The sequence below is a fragment of the Oncorhynchus keta genome, chromosome 13, assembly GCF_023373465.1.
Source record: "Oncorhynchus keta strain PuntledgeMale-10-30-2019 chromosome 13, Oket_V2, whole genome shotgun sequence".
Lineage (NCBI taxonomy): Eukaryota > Metazoa > Chordata > Actinopteri > Salmoniformes > Salmonidae > Oncorhynchus > Oncorhynchus keta.
The window spans coordinates 5,400,534-5,415,794 of record NC_068433.1 but is presented as its reverse complement, the minus strand read 5'-3'; the positions used below and the strand labels follow the sequence as shown (position 1 = coordinate 5,415,794).

General features: G+C 42.4%; 1 long non-coding RNA gene and 2 other non-coding genes across 3 annotated transcripts; 2 read left to right on the top strand and 1 right to left on the bottom strand.

Moving 5' to 3' along the window:
- Positions 1–4,249: 4,249 nt before the first annotated feature.
- LOC118392804 (U6 spliceosomal RNA) lies at positions 4,250–4,357 on the top strand. The gene has a single exon (XR_004827446.1). It is a non-coding gene; the product is annotated as a U6 spliceosomal RNA (small nuclear RNA).
- A 1,260-nt stretch (positions 4,358–5,617) lies between these two features.
- LOC127906922 (U6 spliceosomal RNA) lies at positions 5,618–5,725 on the bottom strand. The gene has a single exon (XR_008063073.1). It is a non-coding gene; the product is annotated as a U6 spliceosomal RNA (small nuclear RNA).
- A 1,422-nt stretch (positions 5,726–7,147) lies between these two features.
- LOC118392614 (uncharacterized) lies at positions 7,148–13,058 on the top strand. The gene is made up of 3 exons (XR_004827399.2): positions 7,148–7,768; positions 12,427–12,601; positions 12,689–13,058. It is a non-coding gene; the product is annotated as an uncharacterized LOC118392614 (long non-coding RNA).
- The last annotated feature ends 2,203 nt before the right edge of the window (positions 13,059–15,261 follow it).

Here is a 15,261-nt window from a genome sequence, read left to right as displayed (position 1 = left end):
GATGTTGGTGATGACAACGATGTTGGTGATGTCAACGATGTTGGTGATGACAACGATGTTGGTGTTGTCAACGATGTTGGAGATGACAACGATGTTGGTGATGTCAACGATGTTGGTGTTGTCAACGATGTTGGAGATGACAACGATGTTGGTGATGTCAACGATGTTGGTGTTGACAACGATGTTGGTGATGACAACGATGTTGGTGTTGTCAACGATGTTGGTGATGACAACGATGTTGGTGATGACAACGATGTTGGTGATGACAACGATGTTGGTGATGACAACGATGTTGGTGATGACAACGATGTTGGTGATGACAACGATGTTGGTGATGACAACGATGTTGGTGATGACAACGATGTTGGTGATGACAACGATGTTGGTGATGACAACGATGTTGGAGATGACAACGATGTTGGAGATGACAACGATGTTGGTGATGACAACGATGTTGGTGTTGTCAACGATGTTGGTGTTGACAACGATGTTGGTGTTGTCAACGATGTTGGTGATGACAACGATGTTGGTGATGACAACGATGTTGGTGTTGACAACGATGTTGGTGTTGACAACGATGTTGGTGATGACAACGATGTTGGTGATGACAACGATGTTGGTGATGACAACGATGTTGGAGATGACAACGATGTTGGTGATGACAACGATGTTGGTGTTGTCAACGATGTTGGTGTTGACAACGATGTTGGTGATGACAACGATGTTGGAGATGACAACGATGTTGGTGATGACAACGATGTTGGTGATGACAACGATGTTGGTGATGACAACGATGTTGGTGATGACAACGATGTTGGTGATGTCAACGATGTTGGTGATGACAACGATGTTGGTGTTGTCAACGATGTTGGAGATGACAACGATGTTGGTGATGTCAATGATGTTGGTGATGACAATGATGTTGGTGTTGTCAACGATGTTGGTGATGTCAATGATGTTGGTGTTGTCAACGATGTTGGTGATGACAACGATGTTGGTGATGACAATGATGTTTGTGGCACAGCTGATAACGATGATTGTTACCAATATTAAAGTCAACCTGCTTGATATACCAGGATATAATTGCTTTGCCTTGTGGTTATTCACACATCAATCAAACTTTATTAGTCACATGCACCAAACACAACAAGTGTAGACCTTAACGTGAAATGCTATACTTACAAGCCCTTAACCAACAGTGCAGTTCAAGAAGAATATATTTACCAAGTAGGTTAAAATAAGAATTCACAAAATAAGAATAACAATAACGAGGCTACATACAGGGGGCACCGGTACCGAGTCAGTGTTTAGGGGTACAGGCTAGTTGAGGTAATCTGTACATACACAGTTGAAGTCTGAAGTTTGCAAACACTTAGGTTGGAGTCATTAAAACTCGGTTTTCAACCACTCCACAAATTTCTTGTTAACAAACTATAGTTTTGGCAAGTCATTTAGGACATCTACTTTGTCCATGACACAAGGAATTTTTCCAGCAATTGTTTACAGACAGATTATTTCACTGATAATTCACTGTATCACAATTCCAGTTGGTCAGAAGTTTACATACACTAGGATGACTGTGCCTTTAAACAGCTTGGAAAATTGCAGAAAATTATGTCATGGCTTTAGAAGCTTCTGATAGGCTAATTGACATCATTTGAGTCAATTGGAGGTGTACCTGTGGATTAATTTCAAGGTCTAGCTTCAAACTCAGTGCCTCTTTGCTTGACATCATGGGAAAATCTAAAGAAATCAGCCAAGACCTCAGAACGAAATTGTAGACCTCAACGAGTCTGGTTCATCCTTGGGAGTATTTTCCAAACGCCTGAAGGTACCCCGTTCATCTGTACAAACAATAGTACACAAGTATAAACACCATGGGACCACGCAGGTGTCATACCGCTCAGGAAAGAGACGCGTTCTGTCTCCTAGAGATGAACGCACTTTGGTGCGAAAAGTGAAAATCAATCCCAGAACAACAGCAGAGGACATTGCAAAGATATTGGAGGAAACAGGTACAAAACTATTTATATCAACAGTAATACGAGTCCCATATCGACACAACCTGAAAGGCTGCTCAGCAAGGAAGAAGCCACTGCCCCAAAACCACCATAAAAAAGTCAGACTACGGTTTGCAACTGCACATGGGGACAAAGATCGTACTTTTTGGAGAAATGTCCCCTGGTCTGATGAAACAAAAATAGAACTGTTTGGCCATAATGACCATCGTTATGTTTGGAGGAAAAATGGAGAGGCTTGCTAGCCGAAAAACACCATCCCAACCGTGAAGCACTGGGGTAGCAGCATCATGTTGTGGGGGTGCTTTGCTGCAGGGGGGACTGGTGCACTTCACAAAGTAGATGGCATCATGAGGTAGGAAAATTATGTGGATATATTGAAGCAACATCTCAAGACATCAGTCAGGAAGTTAAAGCTTGGTCGCAAATGGGTCTTCCAAATGAACAATGACCCCAAGCATACTTCCAAAGTTGTGGTAAAATGGCTTAAGGACAACAAAGTCAAGGTATTGGTATGGCCATCACAAAGCTCTGACCTCAACCCTATAAAAGAATGTGTGGGCAAGGAGGCCTACAAAACCTGACTCAGTTAGACCAGCTCTGTCAGGAGGAATGGGACAAAAGTCACCCAACTTATTGTGGAAAGCTTGTGGAAGGCTACCCGAAGCGTTTGACGCAAGGTAAACATATTTAAAGGCAATGCTACCAAATACTAATTGAGTCTATGTAAACTTCTGACCCACTGGGAATATGATGAAAAATAAAAGCTGAAATAAATCATTCTCTCTACTATTATTCTGACATTTCACATTCTTAAAATAAAGTGGTGATCCTAACTGACCTAAGACAGGACTTGCTTGCTGCTGTTGTTGAAAAAGCCATAATTATCCATCTGTGGCCATGCATCTCCCTTCAGACTAGCTAGGTTAGACGGCTTCGCTCGGACATGTGTGAGTCTTGAGTTATAACGTGTTACCTGCCCACCATGGTAATGAACATCCTGAATATTACTTCTACTACTGGTCATTACCATCCTGAATATTAATTCTACTACTGGTCATTACCATGCTGGATATTACTTCTACTACTGGTCATTACCATGCTGGATATTACTTCTACTACTGGTCATCACCATGCTGGATATTACGTGTGTGAGTCGTGAGTTATAACGTGTTACCTGCCCACCATGGTCATTACTGCTGCCTTATTCCTTACTGCTGTAAACGGAAAGTGCAAACAACCTTTATGAGACCTATCTATTTTGGAGTCTTGTCAGAGTTTCTGCTTTCAACATTGTCTTCGAATATATTAGTCAGGGAAACATGGTAGGTGTGTTTAAAAAAAATATATATATATGTTTTTATTGTTTAACCTGTTAGGCCAGTGGAGAATAAGTTCTAATTTACAAATGCGACCTGGCCAGGTCCTGACTTTACAACTGCCACCTATTTGTGGGGGGAGATAGAGACACCCACACTGTCGAAAAATAGGAATAAATCCCAAATTGAGGCTTAAATGCCTCGGTTTAGGATTTTTATTGGTTTATTTCTACCTTTTTCTTCTCCAGTATTCTTATTTTGTTACCTACACACCAGGAACATATGCTATTTAGGTTTACAGGACATTTTAAACAGTGCAGACTGCCTCTTATTTCTTGTTTTATTTGAACATGGTTGTATTTTGTCCTAAATTGTAGGACTGTGATGTCAAACGTGATAAATTCACAACATTTCTCTGGCAAGGTGTTTCGTTAGGCTCAATGGAACAGCTCTTATCAGCCCTCTGCACCGCGCCCCCAAGTCTCATTTGAGGTGGATGGAGCTCCATCTGGTGGAGGAAAGCAGTACTGCACCAGCGGACGTCAAAGGGGACCGGCTTTAAATTAAATCAAATCCAAGATGGCGACTTGTGTGAGTGTTGAGATGCAGATTTCGGCCCAGTTTAGTTTCTACCAGCCTCGCATAGACTGATGAGGGAAGAGAGGAGGGTGAAACCACACGTCACAGCACGGCCCCGCTACTCTCCATAACCCCCAGCCTGCCCTGCTGCTCGGTAAAAGGCAACTGTTAGCAGCTTTTAGATGGTACATCAGAGAGCTCTGTGTGTATAGAGTTGTGTTCATTGTTTTAAGCATATTTGAGTTTTATCATGGTGTTTCCAGAGTATAACCGTGAATGAGACTGCTAATCTAGACTGGTCCTACAAATGATGTCTGTTAAGTCTAACTATTTGTGCTAGCTTCGGCAGCACATATACTAAAATTGGAGCGATACAGAGAAGATTAGCATGGCCCCTTGTGCAAAGATGACACGCAAAATCGTGAAGCGTTCCCAATTTTGTCCCTATTTGGGTGTAGTTTTGTCTTTTTCAGGCTTTATTAAACTTTGTTTACTGTATTCACTGTGAGGTGGAGAAAAGCAAGGCACTTCGTGTGGCTGTTGGCTACCTCTAGTGGTCATGTTGGGTAACAGCACTTGCTGAACTAAACACAAAGTCAGACAGCTGTGTCCCTATTGATAAGATATTCGAGTTCAAACCCCCGACCTGACAAGGTACAAATCTGTCGTTCTGCCCCTGAACAGGCAGTTAAACACACTGTTCCTAGACCGTCATTGAAAATAATAATATTTTCTTAACTGACTTGCCTGGTTAAATAAAGGTTAAATAAAAAAAAATAAAAAAAAACATATTGTTCACGAGTGGAGCTTGTGCTACCTCTAGGATTTAGCAAATTCAAGGGGGTAATTTTCTACCAAGGATGAACATATTTTGTCGACCCGGTAATGCAATCCTGACACGGCTGCTGTAATTTACTTGTAGAAGGTTTGTCTCAATGTGATTAAAGCCTCGTGTCACAATGTTTCCATGGTAACGACAAACATTTTACTTGAAAACTTCATGAAATTAAGGTATTTGTCCTCAGTGGTTGAAATAACACCACTAACAAACTAAAGGTATATAATTTGTGTAAACAATATAAAGGGCACACTCATAATAAAATATTGATATATTTTATTTAATCGATTCTTTCTCTAGTAGATACCAATTACACATTATATAAAATGTTATTTCATAGAAAAAACATAGAAGAAGCTCACAAGTCTGGGTCAGGGACAAGGACAAGGGCAAAACAGTGACATTTAGGTATAAAATGCATCTGAAAAGTATCTATAAATACTTGGTGTTAAAGTCTGGGGTAATTGTAGAGAATATTAAAGAATATTAACTTTGTCTCCGAAATTACTCGGAGACATAGAAGTGCCCGTAAAGTCTCAAAATCACCCATATAAACAAGATGAAACTCCTGTGGTGTTTAGGTTTAAACACATTTAGACAAGTTTGAATCCTGACGAGGGTTTAGCGACTTGACAAAAAGTGACAGGTTCTCACCGTAAGATAATTCATTAAAAAAACAACGATTCAAGGCCGGGTCAACAAATATGTTCATCCTTAGTAGATAATACCCCGCTTGAATTGGCTAAATCCTAGAGGTAGCCAAGAGCCACACGAAATGCCTTGCTTTTTCTCCACCTCACAGTGAATACAGTAAACAAAGTTAAATAAAGTCTGAAAAAGACAAAACTACACCCAAATAGGGACAAAATTGGGAACGCTTCACGATTTTGCGTGTCATCTTTGCACAAGGGGCCATGCTAATCTTCTCTGTATCGCTCCAATTTTAGTATATGTGCTGCCGAAGCTAGCACAAATAGTTAGACTTAACAGACATCATTTGTAGGACCAGTCTAGATTAGCAGTCTCATTCACGGTTATACTCTGGAAACACCATGATAAAACTCAAATATGCTTAAAACAATGAACACAACTCTATACACACAGAGCTCTCTGATGTACCATCTAAAAGCTGCTATCAGTTGCCTTTTTACCGAACAGCAGGGCAGGCTGGGGGTTATGGAGAGTAGCGGGGCCGTGCTGTGAGCGGTGACTGGTGTGGTTTCTCCCTCCTCTCTTCCCTAATCAGTCTATGCGAGGCTGGTAGAAACTAAACTGGGCCGAAATCTGTATCTAGTAACCACTTCTACTCAGAGCTGAGAGGGCTTAGTGTGTGTCTGTTGAACTCTCACATTAAAAAACCCAGACAATCTTACCAACAAGAGGGGAAACTAAACTAAAATACATTTGTGCTCAACTCTCACACAAGTCGCCATCTTGGATTTGATTTAATTTAAAGCCGGTCCCCTTTGACGTCCGCTGGTGCAGTACTGCTTTCCTCCACCAGATGGAGCTCCATCCACCTCAAATGAGACTTGGGGGCGCGGTGCAGAGGGCTGATAAGAGCTGTTCCATTGAACCTACGAAACACCTTGCCAGAGAAATGTTGTGAATTTATCACGTTTGACATCACAGTCCTACAATTTAGAACAAAATACAACCATGTTCAAATAAAACAAGAAATAAGAGGCAGTCTGCACTGTTTAAAATTTCCTGTAAATCTAAATAGCATCTGTTCCAGGTATGTAGGTAACAAAATCAGAATACTGGAGAAGAAAAAGGTAGAAATGAACCAATGAAAATCCTAAACCGAGGCATTTAAGCCTCAATTTGGGATTTATTCCTATTTTTCGACAGCGTGGGTGTCTCTATCTCCCCCCACAAATAGGTCGCAGTTGTAAGTCAGGACCTGGCCAGGTCGCATTTGTAAATTAGAACTTATTCTCCACTGGCCTAACAGGTTAAACAATAAAAACAGATATATATATATTTTTAAACACACCTACCATGTTTCCCTGACTAATATATTCGAAGACAATGTTGAAAGCAGAAACTCTGACAAGACTCCAAAATAGATAGGTCTCATAAAGGTTGTTTGCACTTTTCGATTACAGCAGTAAGGAATAAGGCAGCAGTAATGACCATGGTGGGCAGGTAACACGTTATAACTCACGACTCACACACGTAATATTCAGGATGGTAATGACCAGTAGTAGAAGTAATATTCAGGATGGTAATGACCAGTAGTAGAAGTAATATTCAGGATGGTAATGACCAGTAGTAGAAGTAATATTCAGGATGGTAATGACCAGTAGTAGAAGTAATATTCAGGATGGTAATGACCAGTAGTAGAAGTAATATTCAGGATGTTCATTACCATCCTGAATATTACTTCTACTTCTGGTCATTTTAAAATACAGATGATAATCTGTCTGTTCCCTGTATTCCAGTAGAAGTAATATCCAGGTTGAATAGGTTTTGGCCTTTCTAGGGAGTTTTTCCTATCCACCGTGCTTCTACACCTACAATGCTTGCTGTTTGGGGTTTTAGGCTGGGTTTCTGTACAGCACTTTGAGATATCAGCTGATGTACGAAGAGCTATATAAATACATTTGATTTTGAATAGAACATCACTTTTTTTTTTACATGGTCCGACATCTCCAGATTTAGCGACCAATAGTTTTTACAACAACGTTGGATGTTTCTATTCTGGCCAGTCTGCAGTCAGTGTCACTCATTATTCTTCATTTACAGTATAAATATTACATCTATGCTTGCATCGTCCTATAAACTCATATGTAGGCTAATAACTCGGCTCTCGCTCTCCCTCTCATCGTATTAATTGTCGCGCGTGCTCCAGCATAATTCGAGGGACAAGACGACACGCTGTTGAAGGGAGAGAGGAGATGCTGTTGATTTGAACCTGCGCCGCCAGAACACGGGATAATACATCGAGCTGAGGATCTCTCCACCTGAACAAGGTGCTCCAGTATTGAACAGCCACCTGCCGTTCTTTGGTAAGGTTTAATGTTGTCAAATATTGCAGACAAGTCTTGTTAATTGCAATGGAACTAATGGACGAATAGCCTACAAAAGGCTGTATGTAGTGTGACTGAATGCTGCTGTTCACTTCACTGTTTAAATTAATTTCGAATGTTAATGTCGTTATTTGTTGTTATTTGTTGTACACCTGACGTGAAAAAGACCAGAAAAAGCCAGCAGGGAGAGAGAGAATAAGAGAGGGAGGATGAAGGGTAGATTAACCAGGAGTAAAGCCTCTTTCAGGCCACTTGTAGACACAGATCACTCAGTTCTATCTGTTTGTAGAGTCCACTGGTACCTATAGGTTAGCATGACTGTAGAGTCCAGTGGTACCTATAGGTTAGCATGACTGTAGAGTCCAGTGGTACCTATAGGTTAGCATGACTGTAGGGTCCAGCGGTACCTATAGGTTAGCATGACTGTAGAGTCCAGTGGTACCTATAGGTTAGCATGACTGTAGAGTCCAGCGGTACCTATAGGTTAGCATGACTGTAGAGTCCCGCGGTACCTATAGGTTAGCATGACTGTAGAGTCCAGTGGTACCTATAGGTTAGCATGACTGTTTGTAGAGTCCAGTGGTACCTATAGGTTAGCATGACTGTAGAGTCCAGTGGTACCTATAGGTTAGCATGACTGTAGAGTCCAGTGGTACCTATAGGTTAGCATGACTGTAGAGTCCAGCGGTACCTATAGGTTAGCATGACTGTAGGGTCCAGTGGTACCTATAGGTTAGCATGACTGTAGAGTCCAGTGGTACCTATAGGTTAGCATGACTGTAGGGTCCCGTGGTACCTATAGGTTAGCATGACTATAGAGTCCAGTGGTACCTATAGGTTAGCATGACTGTAGAGTCCAGCGGTACCTATAGGTTAGCATGACTGTAGAGTCCAGTGGTACCTATAGGTTAGCATGACTGTAGGGTCCAGTGGTACCTATAGGTTAGCATGACTGTAGGGTCCCGTGGTACCTATAGGTTAGCATGACTATAGAGTCCAGTGGTACCTATAGGTTAGCATGACTGTAGAGTCCAGCGGTACCTATAGGTTAGCATGACTGTAGAGTCCAGTGGTACCTATAGGTTAGCATGACTGTAGGGTCCAGCGGTACCTATAGGTTAGCATGACTGTAGAGTCCAGTGGTACCTATAGGTTAGCATGACTGTAGAGTCCAGTGGTACCTATAGGTTAGCATGACTGTAGAGTCCAGTGGTACCTATAGGTTAGCATGACTGTAGAGTCCAGCGGTACCTATAGGTTAGCATGACTGTAGAGTCCCGCGGTACCTATAGGTTAGCATGACTGTAGAGTCCAGTGGTACCTATAGGTTAGCATGACTGTTTGTAGAGTCCAGTGGTACCTATAGGTTAGCATGACTGTAGAGTCCAGTGGTACCTATAGGTTAGCATGACTGTAGAGTCCAGTGGTACCTATAGGTTAGCATGACTGTAGAGTCCAGCGGTACCTATAGGTTAGCATGACTGTAGGGTCCAGTGGTACCTATAGGTTAGCATGACTGTAGAGTCCAGTGGTACCTATAGGTTAGCATGACTGTAGGGTCCCGTGGTACCTATAGGTTAGCATGACTATAGAGTCCAGTGGTACCTATAGGTTAGCATGACTGTAGAGTCCAGCGGTACCTATAGGTTAGCATGACTGTAGAGTCCAGTGGTACCTATAGGTTAGCATGACTGTAGGGTCCAGTGGTACCTATAGGTTAGCATGACTGTAGGGTCCCGTGGTACCTATAGGTTAGCATGACTATAGAGTCCAGTGGTACCTATAGGTTAGCATGACTGTAGAGTCCAGCGGTACCTATAGGTTAGCATGACTGTAGAGTCCAGTGGTACCTATAGGTTAGCATGACTGTAGGGTCCCGCGGTACCTATAGGTTAGCATGACTGTAGAGTCCAGTGGTACCTATAGGTTAGCATGACTGTAGAGTCCAGTGGTACCTATAGGTTAGCATGACTGTAGAGTCCAGTGGTACCTATAGGTTAGCATGACTGTAGAGTCCAGTGGTACCTATAGGTTAGCATGACTGTAGAGTCCCGCAGTACCTATAGGTTAGCATGACTGTAGAGTCCAGTGGTACCTATAGGTTAGCATGACTGTAGAGTCCCGCGGTACCTATAGGTTAGCATGACTGTAGAGTCCAGTGGTACCTATAGGTTAGCATGACTGTAGAGTCCAGTGGTACCTATAGGTTAGCATGACTGTAGAGTCCAGTGGTACCTATAGGTTAGCATGACTGTAGAGTCCCGCAGTACCTATAGGTTAGCATGACTGTAGAGTCCAGTGGTACCTATAGGTTAGCATGACTGTAGAGTCCCGCGGTACCTATAGGTTAGCATGACTGTAGAGTCCAGTGGTACCTATAGGTTAGCATGACTGTAGAGTCCAGCGGTACCTATAGGTTAGCATGACTGTAGAGTCCAGTGGTACCTATAGGTTAGCATGACTGTAGGGTCCCGCGGTACCTATAGGTTAGCATGACTGTAGAGTCCAGTGGTACCTATAGGTTAGCATGACTGTTTGTAGAGTCCCGTGGTACCTATAGGTTAGCATGACTGTAGAGTCCCGCGGTACCTATAGGTTAGCATGACTGTAGAGTCCAGTGGTACCTATAGGTTAGCATGACTGTAGAGTCCAACGGTACCTATAGGTCAGCTTAATATAATATATGCCATTTAGCAGACGCATTTATCCAAAGCGTCTTACAGTCATGTGTGCATACATTCTACGTATGGGTGGTCCCGGGAATCAAACCCACTACCCTGGCGTTACAAGCGCCATGCTCTACCAACTGAGCTACAGAAGGACCACAATTGACAACAGCATGACTGTAGAGTCCAGTGGTACCTATAGGTTAGCATGACTGTTTGTAGAGTCCAGTGGTACCTATAGGTTAGCGTGACTGTTTGTAGAGTCCAGTGGTACCTATAGGTTAGCATGACTGTAGAGTCCAGTGGTACCTATAGGTTAGCATGACTGTAGAGTCCAGCGGTACCTATAGGTCAGCATGACTGTAGAGTCCAGTGGTACCTATAGGTTAGCATGACTGTTTGTAGAGTCCCGTGGTACCTATAGGTTAGCATGACTGTAGAGTCCCGCGGTACCTATAGGTTAGCATGACTGTAGAGTCCAGCGGTACCTATAGGTCAGCATGACTGTAGAGTCCAGTGGTACCTATAGGTTAGCATGACTGTAGAGTTCAGTTGTACCTATAGGTTAGCATGACTGTAGAGTTCAGTGGTACCTATATGTTAGCATGACTGTAGAGTCCAGCGGTACCTATAGGTTAGCATGACTGTTTGTAGAGTTCAGTGGTACCTATATGTTAGCATGACTGTAGAGTCCAGCGGTACCTATAGGTTAGCATGACTGTTTGTAGAGTCCAGCGGTACCTATAGGTTAGCATGACTGTAGAGTCCAGCGGTACCTATAGGTTAGCATGACTGTTTGTAGAGTTCAGTGGTACCTATATGTTAGCATGACTGTAGAGTCCAGTGGTACCTATAGGTTAGCATGACTGTAGAGTCCAGTGGTACCTATAGGTTAGCATGACTGTAGAGTCCAGTGGTACCTATAGGTTAGCATGACTGTAGAGTCCAGTGGTACCTATAGGTTAGCATGACTGTAGAGTCCAGCTGTACCTATAGGTTAGCATGACTGTAGGGTCCCGCGGTACCTATAGGTCAGCATGACTGTAGAGTCCAGTGGTACCTATAGGTTAGCATGACTGTAGAGTCCAGCGGTACCTATAGGTTAGCATGACTGTAGAGTCCAGTGGTACCTATAGGTTAGCATGACTGTTTGTAGAGTCCAGTGGTACCTATAGGTTAGCATGACTGTAGAGTCCAGTGGTACCTATAGGTTAGCATGACTGTAGAGTCCAGTGGTACCTATAGGTTAGCATGACTGTTTGTAGAGTCCAGTGGTACCTATAGGTTAGCATGACTGTTTGTAGAGTCCAGTGGTACCTATAGGTTAGCATGACTGTAGAGTCCAGTGGTACCTATAGGTTAGCATGACTGTAGTGGTACCTATAGGTTAGCATGACTGTTTGTAGAGTCCAGTGGTACCTATAGGTTAGCATGACTGTAGAGTCCAGTGGTACCTATAGGTTAGCATGACTGTAGAGTCCAGTGGTACCTATAGGTTAGCATGACTGTAGAGTCCAGTGGTACCTATAGGTTAGCATGACTGTAGAGTCCAGTGGTACCTATAGGTTAGCATGACTGTAGAGTCCAGTGGTACCTATAGGTTATCATGACTGTTTGTAGAGTTCCACTCACACACACCTTGACCTTGTTTGCACACAGGTTATAAGGGGTGGCCCGGCTGTCTATGTCTCTATCTGCATCACGATACTCACACACGCAGACAGACAGGCAGGCAAACATGCACACGGTCTGCCCTGGTTGTTATGCCAGGGTCTCGGTGGTGAGAGCCAAGCCCCTGTAATCTTCTGATGCCGGGCTACCCTCTGGCCGTACGGGGCCCAGCCCTCCAGTGTTAGACTGAGTGTCCAGTGTTTAGAGAAAGGAGCGTTAGACAGATGTACATTTTAAAGCTTTTCAGAGACAAATTCTTCTACTTTCTCTCTCCTTCCTTCCATCTCCCCACCTATATAGACCACCCATCACCATCACCACCATGTCAAAGGACCAGTGTGAATCCGTAGCAGTGAGCGTCGAGTCCCTCTTAACCGACGCAGTTAAGATGCAGTCCCAGTGTCGGGAGCGTAGTGAGCAGCTAGCTGTGGCCGCCGCCGCACTGCGGGAGGAGTCGGCGTGCTTGAGAGAACAGGTGAGGTATGGCTGGATGCGTAGATTATTTAGGTAGACTGACTGACGTTTGGTTGATTGATTGATTTTTGATTGATTGATTTAACAGTGTCAAGCCACCCAGCTGGACATGGCTCAGATGAGAAGACAGCTAGAACAACTGCTGGACAGCAAGGCTCAGATGGAGGCCAGTGATCGAATGCACCGCAAACTTAGCAAGACACTCTAAAGGGAACGGAGGGGAGAGAAGGAGAGTGAGAAAATAAGAACGGCTGGATAACAAAGCTCCGACAGACACCCGGGAAACTTAGCAGTTAAAATGTAAAAAATGTCTCCTGTTCTCTAACGCGATCTATCTTCTGTCCCTAAACAATAGACTTTTATTCTTCATAAGCAGTTATTATGCTAGCTATATAGGCCCTCAATTCTCTTCACGGAGATTGAATGTTTATAGGTCTGAATAAATAACTGCTATAGTCTATGGTCATTCGCGCTTCTTTCAAACCCGCGAGTTCTATTGGCTGCTGTAACATTCGACAGAAAAGAAGGATCCTTCTATTGGTATAAGAAATGCTATTAAAAAAAAATACCCCAAAAAGCTATTCTAGTTTTTCCTGCATGGGACCAAGAGCTAAGGAGCGTTTTTTAAAGGGGAGGCGAGCGGAGCTCAGGCGCTTGGGTATTACGCAAGAGACAGAAGCTATAAATTAGAAGCTTATTAGACATAATCCATCATTAATTAACATATATATAAGGCTATAATATAATATAAGGCTAATACTGAATTGAATGTATTACCTGAAAGAGGTAGGCTAGGACATTATATATACATATATATATTTAGGGCTAGGACATCTATAATTAATGTATATAGGGCTAGGACATCAATATATATAGGATATATATATATAGGACACAGTTGAAGTTGGAAGTTAACGTACACTTAGATTGGAGTCATTAAAACTCGTTTTTCATCCACTCTACAAATTTCTTAAAGTAATTTTTCCAATAATTGTTTACAGACAGATTATTTCACTTATAATTCACTGTATCACAATTCCAGTGGGTCAGAAGTCAACATACACTAAGTTGACTGCCTTTAAACAGCTTGGAAAATTCCAGAAAATGATGCCATGGCTTTAGAAGCTTCTGATGTTAGGCTAATTGACGTCATTTGAGTCAATTGGAGGTGTACCTGTGGATGTATTTCAAGGCCTACCTTCAAACTCAGAACCTCTTTGCTTGACTTCATGGGAAAATCTAAAGAAAGACCTAAAAAAAAAAATATTGTAGACCTCCACAAGTCTTGTTCATCCTTGGGAGCAATTTCCAAACGCCTGAAGGTACCTCGTTCATCTGTACAAACAATTGTATGCAAGTGTGAACACCATGGGACACCAGCCGTCATACCACGCAGGAAGGAGACGCATTCTGTCTCCAAGAGATGATCGTCCTTTAGTACGAAAAGTGACAATCAATCCCAGAACAACAGAAAATGACTTTGTGAAGATGCTGGAGGAAACGGGTACAAAAGTATCTATATCCACAGTAAAACAAGTCCTATATCGACATCACCTGAAAGGCCGCACAGCAAGGAAGAAGCCACTGCTCCAAAACTTCCATAAAAAATTCAGACTACGGTTTGCAACTGCACAACTGGACAAAGATCGTACTTTTTGGAGAAATGTCATCTGGTCTGATGAAACAAAAATAGAACTGTTTGGCCATAATGACCATCGTCATGTTTGGAGGAAAAAGGGGGAGGCTTGCAAGCCGATGAACACCATCCCAACCATTAAGCACGGGGGTGGCAGCATCATGTTTCGGGGGTGCTTTGCTGCAGGAGGGACTGGTGCACTTCACAAAATAGATGGCATTATGAGGCAGGAAAATTATGTGGATATATTGAAGCAACATCTCAAGACATCAGTCAGGAAGTTTAAGCTTGGTCGCAAATGTGTCTTCCAAATGGACAATGACCCCAAGCATACTTCCAAAGTTGTGGCAAAATGGCTTAAGGACAACAAAGTCCAGGTATTGGTATTGGAGTGGCCATCACTAAGCCCTGACCTCAATCCTATAGAACATTTATGGGCAGAACTGAAAAAGTGTGTGCGAGCAAGGAGGCCTACAGACCTGACTCAGTTATACCAGCTCTGTCAGGAGGAATTGGCCAAAATTCACCCAACTTATTGTGGGAAGCTTGTAGAAGGCTACCCAAAACGTTTGACACAAGTTAAACAATTTAAAGGCAATGCTACCAAATACTAAATGTGTGTTTGTAAACTTCTGACCCACTGGGAATGTGATGAAAGAAATACAAGCTGAAATAAATAACTCTCTCTACTATTATTCTGACATTTCACATTCTTAAAATAAAGTGGTGCTCCTAACTGACCTAAGACAGGGAATTGTTACTAGGATTAAATGTCAGGAATTGTGAAAAACTGAGTTTAAATGTATTTGGCTAAGGTGTATGTAAACTTCCAACTTCAACTGGATATATATATATATATATATATATATATATATACTGTATAAAAATTCGGAAGTTAACATACACTTAGGTTGAAGTCTTTAAAACTCGTATTTCAACCACTCCACAAATGTATTGTTAACAAACTATAGTTTTGGCAAGTCGGTTAGGACATCTACTTTTTGTTTACATATGGACATCTATAT